Raw genomic sequence first — 15,384 nt, forward strand, 5'->3', positions numbered from 1 at the left:
TGATGCTGGTAGACCAGGAGCCAGCTCATGCCCAGGTTCCCATGTCTCTATTGACCATTGACAAATAGATGGAACCCTCTGGCTCACCTGTGTGTTTGTATTGTTAAAATAGGCAACAGAATTACAAGAATGTGTTTAGACTTTATGAAATGCTTAACAGCTGCTGCATGCTAAAAGCTGGGACTGGATGACAGGGGATGGATCACTCAATAGATTGCCCTGTTCTGTTCACTCCTTCTGAAGCATCTGGCACTGGCCACTGTCGGAAGACAGGTTACTGGGCTAGATGGATCATTAGACTGACCCAGTATGACCATTTTTTTGTTCTTAACAGGCATCCCTCTATCATCCACAGACTAACGGTCTGGTAGAAAGAGTCAATTGGACACTGAACCTATGCTGAGGATCTATGGTATCTGGTGAGAGATCTGATACCTGTAACATGGAAGGTAGTGTATCTAACGCAGTGGTCACCAACTGGTCAATCACGATTGACTGGGAGATCCTCTAGGATCAACCAGTCGATCGCGATCTCTGGCAGTGTAGCAGAGCTGCTGCTAAGGCAGGCTCCCTGCCTGCCCCAGCCCCACACCACTCCCGGAAGTGGCCAGCGCGGCCCCGGGGGCAGGGGTCTCCCTCCGCACACTGCTCCTGCCTGCAAGCACCCCGCCCCACAGCTCCCATTGGCTGGGAACAGAGAGCTGTGGTCAATGGGAGCTGCAGGGGCAGTGCTTGCAGAGAGAGGCAGTGTATGGAGACATGTGCCTCCAGCCCCCCGGCAGGGGCATGTTGGCCCCTTACAGGAGTGGTGTGGGACCGGGGTAGGCAGGGAGCCTGCCTTAGTGGCAGCCACACTGCACCACAGACCAGGAACCACTGCAGGTAAGTGCTGCCCAGCAGGAGGCCACACCCCAAACCCCAGCCCTGAGCCCTCTCCCAGAGCCAGCACTCTATACCTCCTCCTGCACCCCAAGCCCCAGCCTGACCCCCCTCTCGGAGCCAGCACCCTGTACCCCCTCCTGTACCCCAATGCCCAGCACCCAGCCCTCTCCTGTACCCAAACTCCCTCCTAGAGCATGCATCCCTCACTCCCTCCTGCACCCCAACCACCTACCCCACCCCGAAAGTGAGTGAGGGTGGGGGAGAGTGAGTGACGGAGAGGGGGGGATGAAGTGAGCAAAGCGGGGCCTCGGGGAAGGGGCGGGGTAGATCCTGGGTTGCCTTTAAATTCAAAAAGTGATCTTAGGCATAAAAAGATAGGAGACCACTGACCTAAGGGGTAAGACTTGGGTCTGTCATAATATTCTGAAGTAGGGTATAAGGCCTTGATCAATAATAAAGGTTGCGAACTGCAGAAATATTAACAGTAAGAGCCTAGAACTCATGGTCTCCTGACTCCCAGCCCAATGCACGACCTTTCCATACATTACAAAGTATTTTATGAGGGAGGGTCTCTCTCCAGCACTATCTCTGAGAGGAGTGACACTTGGCTGGGCTGGTCATGCACTGGAGGAACAAGAGAAGTGCTAGGAACCCACCAAAAATGCTATACTTTGTGCTCCCACTATAGCAGCTCACTCTGTAGAATTTATCTTGCAGTGTACCTTTCCCATTTTGAGGGATGATTATTTAGTGTCGCTGAAAATTACCCAGAAGTTACTCAGCATGTTTCATCTACTCCAGTGCCCTCAGTTTGTTACAACTACGCAGGAAATTCAACAGGAAAAATATCAGAGGGGTAGCCGTGTTAGTCTGGATCTGTAAAAGCAGCAAAGAGTCCTGTGGCACTTTATAGACTAACAGACGTATTGGAGCATGAGCTTTCGTAGGTGAATACCCACTTTGTCGGATGCATGTAGTCATGCATCCGACGAAGTGGGTATTCACCTACAAAAGCTCATGCTCCAATACGTCTGTTAGTCTATAACAGGAAAAATGCAATTGTCTTCCTCCTCATGAGCATTTTGAATTCCTGGAAGAAAGGAAAGTGACAGAAAAAACTTAGATCAACTCCTCTTCCCTTGGCCTTTGCAGGAGAAGGATCTGTTGGTACTACTTCTATTATCTAATGTTACTGAGTCCTCTCTACCAATGAAGAAAAGAGAGTTTGTGGGTTGGATAAAATAGGCCGGGTTAGAAGATGGGAGAGAAGAACTGATAAAGATGTCAGCCTTCCAGTTTAACACCTGTAAGATAGTTACCAAAAAAATCTTTTCACATCTCAGTGGGGCCCAAGGGCTATGCCCTAATGGTTTAATAGAAAGAATAATATTATAAAAAAGGTTGTGCATGAATATAGACTAAAATGGTATCAGAGAAGCCAGAATGCAGTTTCGTAATACATTTTAACACCACATTATTATAGCAGCTATTCTGTTAAAGTAACCATTAAAAACACTTGGTTTTTACAGTGTGTTCTTGTTTCATTAGGGTAAATCTGTTCAAACTAGGACTTCAGTGACATCAGTGTATACTTGGTTTTTGTATGAATAAGCAAAAAAGCATATTGTCACAGGCATCTTTGAAACTGTTTTAAGGCAAAATTAACAAAATAGATACAGTAAGATTAGGTTATTCTACATACCAACGTAGATTAGGGATTATATCAAGAATTTAATACCTAGGTACAATGAGATGCCATCCAAACTGCTTTGCAAGCCATATTGTACATATGATCAATAGTTAGTGGTTCTTATATGTGATTTGTATCAGAGGGGTAGCCGTGTTAGTCTGGATCTGTGAAAGCAACAAAGAATCCTGTGGCACCTTATAGACTAACAGACGTTTTGCAGCATGAGCTTTCGTGGGTGAATACCCACTTCTTCGGATGCAAGACATGTGATTTGTGGCAAATATGTGATTTGTGGCAAATCCTATTTAAACTATTACCATGCCTCTGGCAGCAACTAGTACCTGACATTTTAAATAAAGGACAGTGAGGGGAAAAACAAAGCTCCACCCATAACGCATAGAACCAGCTGGGCAAGTTTATATATGGTGTATAAACATTTCTTCCTAATACACATACTCAATGCACATAATAATCATGATCATCTTTCAACTTATATCCTGAGGCTTGTACTTAAATACTGGAGGATATGGTGAATTTGCACTTTACTTTTACCCCCCTTTTATCTTTTTCCTGAAAGATTTAAAAAAACATACAAGGCCACTATACTTAAATTTAGACATTCCAGCTATGTTTTGCTTTGAGGGTGTGCACATCAGGCAGGATATTAAAATAAGCAAGAATCCTGCCATCAGAAAGCAGGATCCTTACCCTATAAATTCAGTAAGAAAGGACAGAAAAGCAAAGCAGAGGCATAGCAGGATATGCACTCTCACACATGAGAGTGTGAAGGACTCAGTGCCCTCAGTCTGTACTATATAGCAGTGGTTCTCAAACTTTTGTATTGGTGACCCCTTTCACACAGCAAGCCTCTGAGTGCGACCTCACCCTTATAAATTAAAAAAACACATTTTAATATATTTAACACCATTATAAATGCTGGAGAAAAAGTGAGGTTTGGGGTGGAGGCTGACAGTTTGCAACGCCCCATGTAATAATCTCATAACCCCCTGATGGGTCCCAACCCGCCGTTTGAGAACTAGAAATTAAAATTTTTGCTCTCATTTCAGAAACAGTTTCCATAACCAGGACAGTTTAAAAAGTAGGTTAAACTATAGGGCAGCCGATTTTGACAGTTATCACTGTAATTGATTTTTTAATTTTATTGTAGAATTTAAGTTCCCCATTTCTGTTCAGGAAACTGGATCAGCTCTGCTCTAGAGAGCTGGGTGGAGGCACCACCTAATCTAGTTTCACTCCACCACTGCATTTTGATATTTCAACACCGTGGCTAGGAATATAAAGAGAAGCTGTGTTTGATTTTAGATAGGAAAGCAGCAAGTGCAAGAAGCCAAGTTTCTTTGTTTTTTGTTGAAGGGTTTCTTGGGAGGAAGCCCAGAGGTATTCATTCACAATACAAGCCTGAGCTGCTAATTCCAGATCTGATCTTTTCCTACTGATCAGATGTTCAGATCCAGACTTTGGGCCCCTCTCTTTTGAGGATCAGATACTATGTTCACACGTGGATCTAGGGGTTCGCTCACCTCTGCTCATCAGTATTTTGGGGAAAGAAGAAAACAAGCTCTGAGGTAACCTAGACCACAGGGTCACCAGACGACACCTGAAGAAAGCCGAGTTATGTAAGGCAGAATAAAGCTTTGGGTTGGGCCCCACACACCTGCAGGCAAGGTTCACAAGAGGAGCAGGTTTTGTCCCTAGGCTAACTGCAGCTGTGGGACGTGCACACACGCTACGGTTCTTCTCTCGCCGAAGGATAATCCCCCGTTGGGGGGCGGGGGGGCAGGTAGCCAGACCCACTGCCCCCCCCCCGGGGCACAGCAATGTCACTAGAGCCGGACAGAGACACCGGCAGCAGCTTGCCCCCGCCCCGCGCACGCAGGAGGCTGATCCCGGGAGCCCACCTCCGATGGGAGATGCCCGGGGGCGCCCAGAGCCACACACAGCGGGCGGGGGCAGGCCGCCCCCCCAGCCCCCGGCACCGGGCGGGCAGCTCCCCCCGGTGCTCCCGGCTCGCCCAGCCTCAGGCCGCCGCCCCGGCCGCACGTCAGGGGCAGCCAGACGCTTGCCGCGGCCGCCGCCGCCCCAGCTTACCCGGCCGGTCCGCGTCCCCAGGGCCCAGCGCGCCGGGCGCTCAGGCTGCTGCCGCACGCTCGCCCCGCGGGGGACCGGCTCCAACCGGCACCTCAGGCTCCGCCCGCCTCCCCGGTCACGTTACCGCCTCTCCGCCAATGGGGGCCCGGCTGGCGGAACCGCGGCCGGGGGGGCTGGAGACAAAGGCGCAGAGGCTCGCCCACCCTCCGCTCCTGCCAGAGCCGGGGGCTCCCGCTGCGCCCGGGCCTGGCCGGCGAGATGCGCCCCCAGGGGATCCGGCCCAGCCCGGGAGGGAGGCGACCGTCGAGAGCCCAGGAGCTGCCTGGAGGCGGCGGCGGGCACCCGAGTTCCCGGCGGAGCAAACCGGCCCTTGGGCTCTTCTGTGTCGCAGCCGGGCTGGGCACCTCGCTGCGTCCCTGCCCGCGCCTCTGCCCCCCGGGCATCGCTAGTAGGGTAGTGCCCAAAGCCTCAGTCAGGGTACGGGCCCCAGGGTGCTGGCCGGGCACCCTGCAAACACCCAGCACCAGAGACAGCGACTGCTCGCAAGATCCAGCAACGGGGGCGACGACGGACTATGTGAGAACCAGCTGTAAGTTCGCATGTGGCCACAGAGTCTATGTGTGTGCTAGCCACAGCGGTGAAACACCACTTCCTTCACCCACGCGTGGCTGAAATGGAGGCAGTGGCCTTCCTAGGACCTGGCCTTTGGACTCCTATATAGTCAGAGAAGTTACAGGTGGATGGGACCCTTTAGGTCAGGCCTGCACAACTTATAAAGAGGCGAGGGCCACATTACTCCAAAGAAAACAGCTGAGGGCCAAAACCCCCCCGGCCCCGTGGAAACACCCCCGCCCCCAGGACCTCCCGGCCCTGCGGAAACAAACCCTCCTTCCCCAGTGCCAACCCACCAAAACAGCTGTGGGCCAAAAAGGAAGGTTGGGGGTGGGGAGGTGATACTTGATTTTAAATCAACCGGGGGCTCCCAGCTGAAGAGGTGGCTGGGAGCCCTCAGGGGCAAATTAAAGGGCCCGGGGCTCTGGCGGCTGGGGGAACCCGGAGCTTTGCGGGGCTGGGGCAGAGATTTAAAGGGCCCAGAGCTCCTGCCACTGAGGGGAGCCCGAGCCCTTTAAATCCCAGCCCCAGCCCATCCACTGGAGCTGCGGCCGGGATTCAAAGGGGTCTGGGCTGCCTGCAGCCGCAGGGAGCCCTGAGCCCTTTAAATCTCAGCCGCGGCCAGGAATCTCTGCGGGCAGCCCAGAGCCCTTTAAATCCCGGCCGCGGCTGGTATTAAAAGGGCTCTGGGCTCCCCGCTGCTGCGGGCAGCCCAGAGCCTTTGAATCCCAGCCGCGGCTGGCAGGGCCGGCTTTAGAAAGTACGGGGCCCAATTCGAACATTTTCGGCAGGGCCCCAGCAGGGATGACTGAAAAAAAAAAAAGTAAAAAAACGCCTTTCATTTCTTAGCAACCGGTTCCCTATAAAAAGTTCTGCCACAGTATGTATTTTTTGTACCAATAGGGTTACCATACGTCCGTATTTTCCTCCAGGATGGCGATTTAAGAACCAAAAAGCCTGCCATGTCCGAGAAAATACAGATGTATGTTAACCCTACCTAAAGTTCTTTTTTAAAAAGATGGGCCTGAACTAGAAATGAGCTCCGCCACTCCCTGAGGGTGTGCTAGGGTGCACATGTGTGGGTCCCAGCTGCTCCCTGTCCACCTCATTGAAGCAGGTGTGCAGGGTTACTTCCCTGGGAACTGCAGAGCACCAGTGGACATGGGGCTGGCTGGAGGTGGTGGGGAGGGGGCTGGAGGTAGGGTCTGGCTGCAGGCTGGGCAAGGGGTGTGGGGCAGGCTGGAGACAGGGGGTGTGGGGTGGGCTGGCTGGCTTCAGGCAGGGCCATGGTGGGGGTGCGGCATGGGTTGGCAGGGCTGGAGACAAAGGAGTGCAGGACTGGCTGGCTTCAGGCAGGGAGATGCGGCAGGGGTTGGCTGGAGACAGGGCAGGGGGTGCAGGGCTGGTGCGGGCAGGGCAGGCGGTGTGGCAGGGGCTGGCTGGAGACAGGGCAGGGGGTGCAGAGCTGGCTGGAGACAGGGGCTGGTGCAGGGCTGGACACAAGGCAGGGGGTGCGGGGCTGGCTGGAGACGGGCTGGCTGCGAGCAGCGGGTGCAGGGCTGGCTGCAGACAGGAAGAGGGGGTGCGGGGATGGTGCGGGCAGGGGGTGCAGCAGGGGTTGGCTGCGGGCAGCTGGTGCAGGTACAGGGGGTACAGCCCATCCTGTATGGTGAGTGTCCACTCCTCCTCCCTCCCCCACTAGGGTAGCAGTAGCAGCCTGGGGCTCAGGGGCTGTTTAAAGGGCCCAGGGCTCCCCTGCTTCCACCGTCCCAGCCCTGTAAATAGCTACGGGAGCCCTGGGGAAGTGGTGGGGTTCCGGGGGCTATTTAAAGGACCAGGGCAGCAGAGGTAGCTGGAGCCCCCTCCCCCCCGGCTACCCCAGGGCTCTGGGGGCTATTTAAAGAGCCCGGGGCTCCCCTGCTTCTACCGCCCCAGCCCTTTAAATAGCCATGGGAACCCTGGGGAAGCAGTGGGGCTCTGGGGGCTATTTAAAGGGCCGGGGCAGTAGAAGTGATGGGAGCCCCAGACTTTTTAAATAGCCCCCAGAGCCCCACAGCCCTACCCCAGGGCTCCAGCAGTGGTGCTCTGGTGGCAATTTAAAGGGCCTGGGGCTCCAGCCCCTGCTGGGAGCCCCAGGTCTTTTAAATTGCCCCCTGGGGAAGCTGGGCCACCCCGGTACAGCGCACTGGCTTTTGCCGGTACACCGTACTGGGGCTTGGGCGTGGGGCCCTCTTAGAGGCGGGGACCGATTCAGCGGAATTGGTTGAATTGGCCTAAAGCTGGCCCTGGCAGCTGGGATTTAAAGGGCTCTGGGCTCCCCGCTGCTTCGGGCAGCCCAGAGCCCTTTGAATCCCGGCCGCGCTGAGATTTAAAGAGCTCTGGGCTCCCTGCCGCTGCGGGCAGCTCAGAGCCTTTTGAATCCCCACCGCGGCTGGGATTTAGAGGACTCAGGGCTCCCCGTGGCTGCAGGCAGCCCAGAGCCCTATGAATCCTGGCCGCGGGCCGCACAGTGAGCCTCCGCGGGCCGCATGTTGTGCAGGCCTGATTTAATCTGTTCAGCTGTAATAGAACTATTTTCCCTCCTGTAAACAAAATAAAATATCTTCTTATCAAATAATTTTTAATTCTGCTAAATTTTAAAGCATGAACTATATCCAGGATCTGCCATATTGTCTCATTGTCAGCAACAGGATTAGAGCCAAAAGAAGATGAGTTAATATCCTGTTAAATTACAAAACTAGGAATAGTTATGACAAACATTCTGTTGTGCTAAAAATTAAAGGAAATGTATCAGATTAAATCATAAAATTGAATCTGATACCTCAAAAGTTGCATAGCAGTCACATTAACAACTCATAGGCGCCAACCTGTTAGGTTTAGCAGTTATCTGTTCTGTTACTGACTTAACAGAAGGAAAAGCATAGGAGGATCACTCAACGCATCAATTGCACCTTGGAAAAGTCAAACGGGTGAAGATTAATGGTGTCCAAAGGGAATAATTTGTTAGCCACCCACTGAAAGAATCAACATGTCTTCATTTGTGCACCTATAGTCTTACATTTAACAGGCCATATTCATTGTGTTCATATAATTTCATGTTGCAATGGTGTTATACTAGAAATGAATTGCTCCCAAATGTCCTAGTGCAGCACTGCCTCAATAAAAGTTCTCCACACTACATAATATGCATTGGAGATAGCTGGCTACCACATGACAATCCAAAGTGTTTCAGAGTTCACTTCTCATAAGCCATGCCATCAGACAAAGCTTTTCTAGATTGGTATTTGGACACTATGAAAGTAGTTACAAATCTGCCAGAATTCTGGTAAGCAACATCAGTTTCAAATACTATGTGTAACCAATGTGAGACAAACATCTACTCTTATCCCTTCAATTTCACAGTTCTGAGAACACTGGGGATATAAAAAAAAGACAGGAGCTATGACATACGTAAGTGTCCCAATATATTTTAGAGCAGTGGTTCTCAAACTTTTTTTTTTCATGGGCCACTTGAAAATTGCTGAGGGTCTTGGCAGACCACTTAATGATCTTTCCAAATATTGTTTTGTACTGTTAGCTAACGATTGTATAGCGCTTTGGATAAAAGTGCTATATATAAAAAAAACCCTTACTAATAATAAATGTTTTTTGTTCTACAAATAAAAGCACACAACTTATTTTAAAATCAGTAGTCTTACCTTTCTAATGCGATGGACTTGCCCTCTCTTCCCCGCTGTGACAGCCCCTGAGCTGGGGTTGGGAAGGAGGGGGGCCTCTCTCTCTCTCTCCTCCACTGCAGCAGCCCCCGAGCTGGTGCTGGGAAGGAGGGGGGTCTCCCCCACTGCAGCAGTCACTGAACTGTGCTGGGAAGGAGGGGGGGTCTCTCCCTCTCTCCCCCGCCATGGCAGTCCCTCCCTGGAAAGGAGGTGGGTATCTCCCCTGCCACAGCAGCCACAGAACTGAGGCTGGAAAGAAGCCCTGCATGGCCCAAATTCCCCCCACCCCTTCTTCTCACCTCACTGCCCCCTCTCACCTACCCTCTATTCCCCCCCAAGGCCACCACCTCACCTTACATGTGCATCTTCTCCAGGGTCCAGGCACCTAATTAGTGGAACCACACCTGCGTGGCTCCACTAATTAGGGGGTGGCCCTTCATTCTCTTGTGTGCAGCCACCCAGGCACACACCTTAGAGGCCACTATCCATGGACCACCTGAATGGAGTTCATGGACCATTGGTGGTCCACGGACCACAGTTTGAGAACCTCTGTTTTAGAGAAAAGCCATCCACTTCTCAGGTTGCTGGTTCTCTGAACCTACTGCAAACTGTTGCTAACTGAGCTTTCTTCACAGTGCCAGAGAGATCAATATGTGGCTCCCCATTCCCCTATTAACTGTGCAGAGTTGCAGGAACAATAATATCTTGATTGACCATTCTTTTGGAAGCAACTATCTGCAACTTGAGGGCTAGTCTATGTGAGGGGTTTAACCTGGATTACTGACCTGTCTGTTTACCTTTGTGCCCTCCCCTACCATAATGTCCCCTTCCCTGTTTAAAAGCAGGTGCAGGGCCAGATCTTACCCATTCCTCCTAGATTTGAGTGTTTTAGCATTGCTGAAATACTAGTCCAGGAGCCTCACAACATGCTTCACCATTTGGACATGTATTGAGACGTTGGATCTCATCACCATCTGGGGTGAAATATTAATGTAGAAAGTTCATGTGGAAGCCACAAGAATAAAGATTGGTCTGTAGACACTGCAAAGCAGAGGTCCATGTCTGGGATGCTGACCAGTGCTGGATAAAGAGCAAGCAACTCAGGAGGACCTACATTTAAACGGGGGATGAACGGAAAAAAAAATCCAGCAGTAGACATGTGACCTGTTCATTTTGTGAGGAACTGGACAGGATTTTGCACAACTACACACCATCCAACCCAGAAATGTTGTGGATGCTGCTGCCCACTCCTCCCCCCTGCTCCGAGGACAACCAGCAAGAATTACTGAATGAAGGAAAGCCCAATGAGGAGCTGTCCCATGACAACCGGGTTCTCTTTGGGACTCAGGACCCAGATGCCAGCCAGGTTTGGGACTCAGGACCCGGATGCCAGCCAGGTTGAAAGAGAACCCGATACCTGCCATACTAGCTTCTGTTCTGGGTGATGCAGCCATTTTAGGCATAAGATCCTGAGTCTCCAGTCCCCACATCCCTCCCTCCTATGGCCCACACTGTCTGTTCAGTCCCCAATATACATTTCCAAGATGGCAGCTCCCCTGCCCCGGCAATTGGCCTCTGTCACATGCGAAAGACCTGACCATCAACCATTTTCAGGCCCACACAACAAAGGACACATGTCCGTCTACTTATTTTCCTAACCCTCCCCTCATCTCTCCTGCCCAGTGAAACCCCTTCTCAACCGCCATTTGCCATCTCTAAATGGCAGCCGGTAACATGGTGCAGCCGCAGCCTCTATCTACCCTGTTGCTCGGCGTCTGCTTTGTGGCACAGCCCTCCAGCCGTGTCACCATCTGGTTTTCCCCACTTCCGGGGGACTCCTCCAACAAGAGTCCAGACACTTCTCGCAGCAGCTTGGCAGTCCACAGCCGGGCCACTCCTTCAGCGGCTAGTGGGGGGAGGACCGCCCACTACTTTGGGCCCTGGCCCAGGGACCCTGCAAACAGCAGCTTCCAGCTGCCTCTTCCTTCCAGCTCACTGTCTCTGTTCCCTCGACCACTTCCCCGCAGCCTCAGTTCCTTCTGAAAATGGCCCAGCAGTTGATCTCCCCATGCCAAACTGGTTAACTATGGACCAGTAGCATTTGAGGATGGCAAGCTTCCAGATGGCAGTGGTGACCCACTTCTCCATGGGTTTAGAACATTCCATGTTGGTACCCTTCCACTGCAGCTCCAGGGCTAGCTCAGTACATCTCTCAAATAAGGTTGCCTTCCCCATCTTGAAATTCTCTGGTCATCCTAGGTCTGCAGAACAATCCTTTCCCACCAATCCACACTGGTTTTGCAAGCCCAGAAATGGCACTACATGGTGAGAAGGTGCTCTAGGAACCAATCTTCTAGCATCAACTGCTCTGTGTCCCTCTCTTTTTCATTGTCCTCATCCCACTTTCTCTGCTGCTGAATCTACTCCCAATGCTGGAGGAGCTGTTGCCACATCATCTGCTGAGTGGTGCAATGGGTGAAGATCAAAGCTGAAAGTTTGAGTGCTGAAATACAGCCCAAGTAACCTTTTCCTATTTGCAGTTGCCAGCATAGTGGCGTGGAGCACTGTTGGGTGTTGGCCAACAACAGCAATTCTAAAAGGGCGCTAGCCCATCCAGAAAGGAAGCATGGGCAAAGAAAGTGGGATTTTTTAAATTTTTTGAACCCGCCTGGCTTCTGCTTTGCATCCTACAATTCACAGGGAAAAAAATAGGCTGAGATACTGTCTGAGAACACCACATGCTTGGCAGGCAGTAAAGCCACCACTGTGTGTATACAGGATGCAAACTGAAAGATGGAACAGGTGTTTCATTTGCATGCTATTGGTGTGGCTTGCATACTGTGTTACCTTATGTGCACTCCGCCACACCATAGACAAGCCCTGAGCCAATCCTCTTGTATGAAGAATTTGCCTGATAGATAACTTCTTCCGATGATCACCACATGCATCTCTGACAAAGCTATGGTAGCAATGTTTTTTCTGGCCTGGTTTCTGCTTCTCCCCATCCCATTTTCTGACCCTAAAGATAACAGCTGCATGGTTTGGCTGAAACAATATAGAATCAGCTGATCATCCTGAGAGGCCCATGGAGCCCTTCTGACAACTGTAATCTAAAAATATCATTGATATTTCTACTAGGGCCACTGGCTCTGATTTGAAGCATCTTGAAAAGTGGCTACTCAATACTATAAGTTCACAAATACTTTACTTACAATCCTTTGGGCTTTCCCTATTGGTATATTCAGGAAATCTGATACTATTCAATTGCTTCTTGCTCTTACTGAAGTTTCTGTGTCTCCTTTTGTAATTCCTGAAATTGCATATCACATAGATTTAAATCAGAAGCTATCTTGAAAGGATATTTTGGAGCAACACCGACCTCTACTGGATATATAGGAGCTTACAACTGAATCCACATGTGGATGGACCTGCCAAAATCTTGTAAAAAAAACAGGAGTACTTGTGGCACCTTAGAGACTAACAAATTTATTTCAGCATGAGCTTTCGTGAGCTAAAGCTCACTTCTTCGGATGCATAGAATGGAACACACAGACAGGAGATATTTATACATACAGAGAACATGAAAAGGTGGAAGTATGCATACCAACAGGCAGAGTCTAATCAATTGAGATGAGCTATCGTTAGCAGGAGGAAAAAAAACTTTTTGAAGTGATAATTAAGATGGCCCATAGAAGGTGTGAGGAGAACTTAACATAGGGAAATAGATTCAATTGGTGTAATGACCCAACCATTCCCAGTCTTTGTTTAAACCACAGTTAATTGTATCTAGTTTGCATATTAATTCAAGTTCAGCAGTCTCTCTTTGGAGTCTGTTTTTGAAGTTTTTGTTGCAAAATTGCCACCTTCAAGTCTGTCACTGAGTGGTTAGAAAGGTTGAAGTGTTCTCCACTGGTTTTTGAATGTTATGATTCCTGATGTCAGATTTGCGTCCATTTATTTTTTACGTAGAGAACGTCCGGTTTGGCCAATGTACATGGCAGAGGGGCATTGCTGGCACATGATGGCATATATCACGTTGGTAGATGTGCAGGTGTATGCCCCTCTGCCATGTACATTGGCCAAACCGGACAGTCTCTACGCAAAAGAATAAATGGACACAAATCTGACATCAGGAATCATAACATTCAAAACAGTGGAGAAAACTTTCTAACTTTCTAACCAACCAGTGACAGACTTGAAGGAAAATTTTTTGCAAAAAAAAAAAAAAAAAACAGACAAAAGAGAGACTGCTGAACTGAATTAATATGCAAACTAGATACAATTAACTGTGGTTTAAAGACTGGGGGAATGGGGGTCATTACACACCAATTATCTATATTTCCTATTGTAAGTTCTCTCCACCCTCTCTATGGGCCATCTTAATTATCACTAAAAAGTTTTTTCCTCCTGCTAACGATAGCTCATCTCAATCCTGCATACTTCCTTACTTCCATGTTTGTATGTTTAAATATATTCTCTGTGTGTGTCTCTGTGTTCATTCCATTCTATGCTCCCGCTGCTAGCTCACGAAAGCTCATGCTGAAATAAATTTGTTAGTCTCTAAGGTGCCACAAGTACTCCTGTTTTTTTTGCGGATACAGACTAACACGGCTGCTACTCTGAAACCAAAATCTTGTGGCACCATATAGGCAAATAAGTAATTCTGCCAATAGCTTTTAGAACAGCATCAAGCTTGCATAAGGATTCTTAATTAGTTCATCTAAGGACTGGCAAACAGAAAAGTTTTATCCCGCATCCGTTGGTTGGGAAGATCAGTGTAGTCTCCGCTTGAATGACGACAATCCCAGAGCCTTGGATACAGGGGCGGCTCTAGGTATTTTGCCGCCCCAATCACGGCAGGCAGGCTGCCTTCAGCGGCTTGCCTGTGGGAGGTCCCCGGTCCCGCGGATTCAGCGGCACGCCTGTTGGAGGTCCGCCGAAGCCACGGGACCAGCGGATCCTCCACAGGCATGCTGCCGAAGGCAACCTGCCTGCCGCCCTCGCGGCGACCAGCAGAGCACCCCCCGTGGCTTGCCGCTCCAGGCATGCGCTTGGCGTGTTGGTGCCTGGAGCTGCCCCTGCTTGGATATTACAGACTAAAATCAAATAGTCCAGATTCTCACCACAGAATTGGCTAACCTGCATGGTTTGAAATTCTGAGACTCCAAAGCCTAGTCATATTAATCCTTTGCCTTAATTCCAGTCATTTGGAAAAGAAGAGACCAGAGCAGCCCTGTTAATATGGAAGCAGCCAGTATTAGGCATATGGGGCCAGGATGATCAGCTGCTGCTTTGTTAGTTGCAATGCAATGAGAAATGTAAGCATATACAGTGCTAGGCTTGGTCTACACTACAGAGTTAGATCGACGTAAGGCAGTTTACATTGACCTAATTATGTCAGTGTACACATTACAGCCTTGCTCCTGATGATGTAAGTGCCCTACGACACCAACATAATAACTCCACCTCCATGAGAGGTGTAGGGCTTATATCGGTGTAGTTAGGGCGATGCAGTGTCCGTGTAGACACTGCAAGGTATTTACATCAGCTGTTGGCTGTCATTCTTGTCAATTTCACGGCTCCGTCAGGGAGCTGAGAGCCCAAGGGAATGGGGATCTTTTGGTTGGGGGGTGGAGCCAGCTCCCAGTGGGGAGCTGCGTGTGAAGCTGAGAGCCTCTTAAGTCGGGGAAAGCACTCCTGGTAAGGACGCATCCCACAATTACTGTGATGGATGTAAATTGACCTACAATAGGTCAACCTAAGTTTGTAGTGTAGACATGTCCCTACGTCAATGGAAGAATTCTTCTGTCGACCTCTCAGGGAGGTGGATTACCTACACTGACAGGGAGACCCCTCTGGTCAGCATTGGTAGTAATCTACACTGAAGCACTACAGCAACACAACTGCAGCAGTGGAGCTGTGCCACAGTAGCATTTCAAGAGTAGATAAGACCTAAAGGTCTGAATTTGAAGTGGATTAATTAAATCCCTGTGTGGACTGTTATTCAGAATTAAAGTCGCCTTAATTCGGTTTATCTTAATTCACTTTGGAAGTGAATCATGGGGCATGAACAGAAAGACAGCCCAAATTTGGGACGTCCTGCATTATGCAGGGCTTTTGAGAGATATGTATCTTCCTTTTCCTCTTTCACTCTGTGTTGTTTCCCATTTTCTGTGACTGTTTGTGACTATTGCAAACAAGATAGCGATAGCAACAAGACAGCATCGTTTTTTGCCCTATTAAAGGGCAGAAGCCCTGAAAAATATAAATGACTCTATAGCATACATGGTACTTGGTAAGGACACCTCTATGCATCTGTTGTCTGATGGTGCTTTTTATGGATGTAATCTATATCAATATTTAATTTCTCTTTAG

At 49.7% G+C, this 15,384-nt stretch overlaps 2 protein-coding genes across 7 annotated transcripts in view; one reads left to right on the forward strand and one right to left on the reverse strand.

Moving 5' to 3' along the window:
- LRRC8B (leucine rich repeat containing 8 VRAC subunit B) overlaps window positions 1–4,830 on the reverse strand; it is a 43,385-nt gene extending 38,555 nt beyond the window's left edge. For 3 of the 6 annotated variants that reach the window (XM_039486646.1, XM_039486642.1, XM_039486645.1), the window contains exon 1: window positions 4,682–4,830. The gene's annotated coding sequence lies outside the window, so the exon portion shown is untranslated. Of the gene's footprint in view, window positions 1–4,247; window positions 4,314–4,681 lie in introns of those variants that run through there. The other 3 variants (XM_039486647.1, XM_039486643.1, XM_039486644.1) reach the window with 2 other exon arrangements.
- A 205-nt stretch (window positions 4,831–5,035) lies between these two features.
- The window catches only part of KYAT3 (kynurenine aminotransferase 3), a 65,811-nt gene continuing 55,462 nt past the window's right edge, over window positions 5,036–15,384 (forward strand). Inside the window, exon 1 of the mRNA XM_039486652.1 lies at window positions 5,036–5,270. The gene's annotated coding sequence lies outside the window, so the exon portion shown is untranslated. The remainder of the gene's footprint in view (window positions 5,271–15,384) is intronic.

This window comes from Mauremys reevesii, linkage group 8 (genome assembly GCF_016161935.1).
Source record: "Mauremys reevesii isolate NIE-2019 linkage group 8, ASM1616193v1, whole genome shotgun sequence".
Classification (NCBI taxonomy): Eukaryota; Metazoa; Chordata; order Testudines; family Geoemydidae; genus Mauremys; species Mauremys reevesii.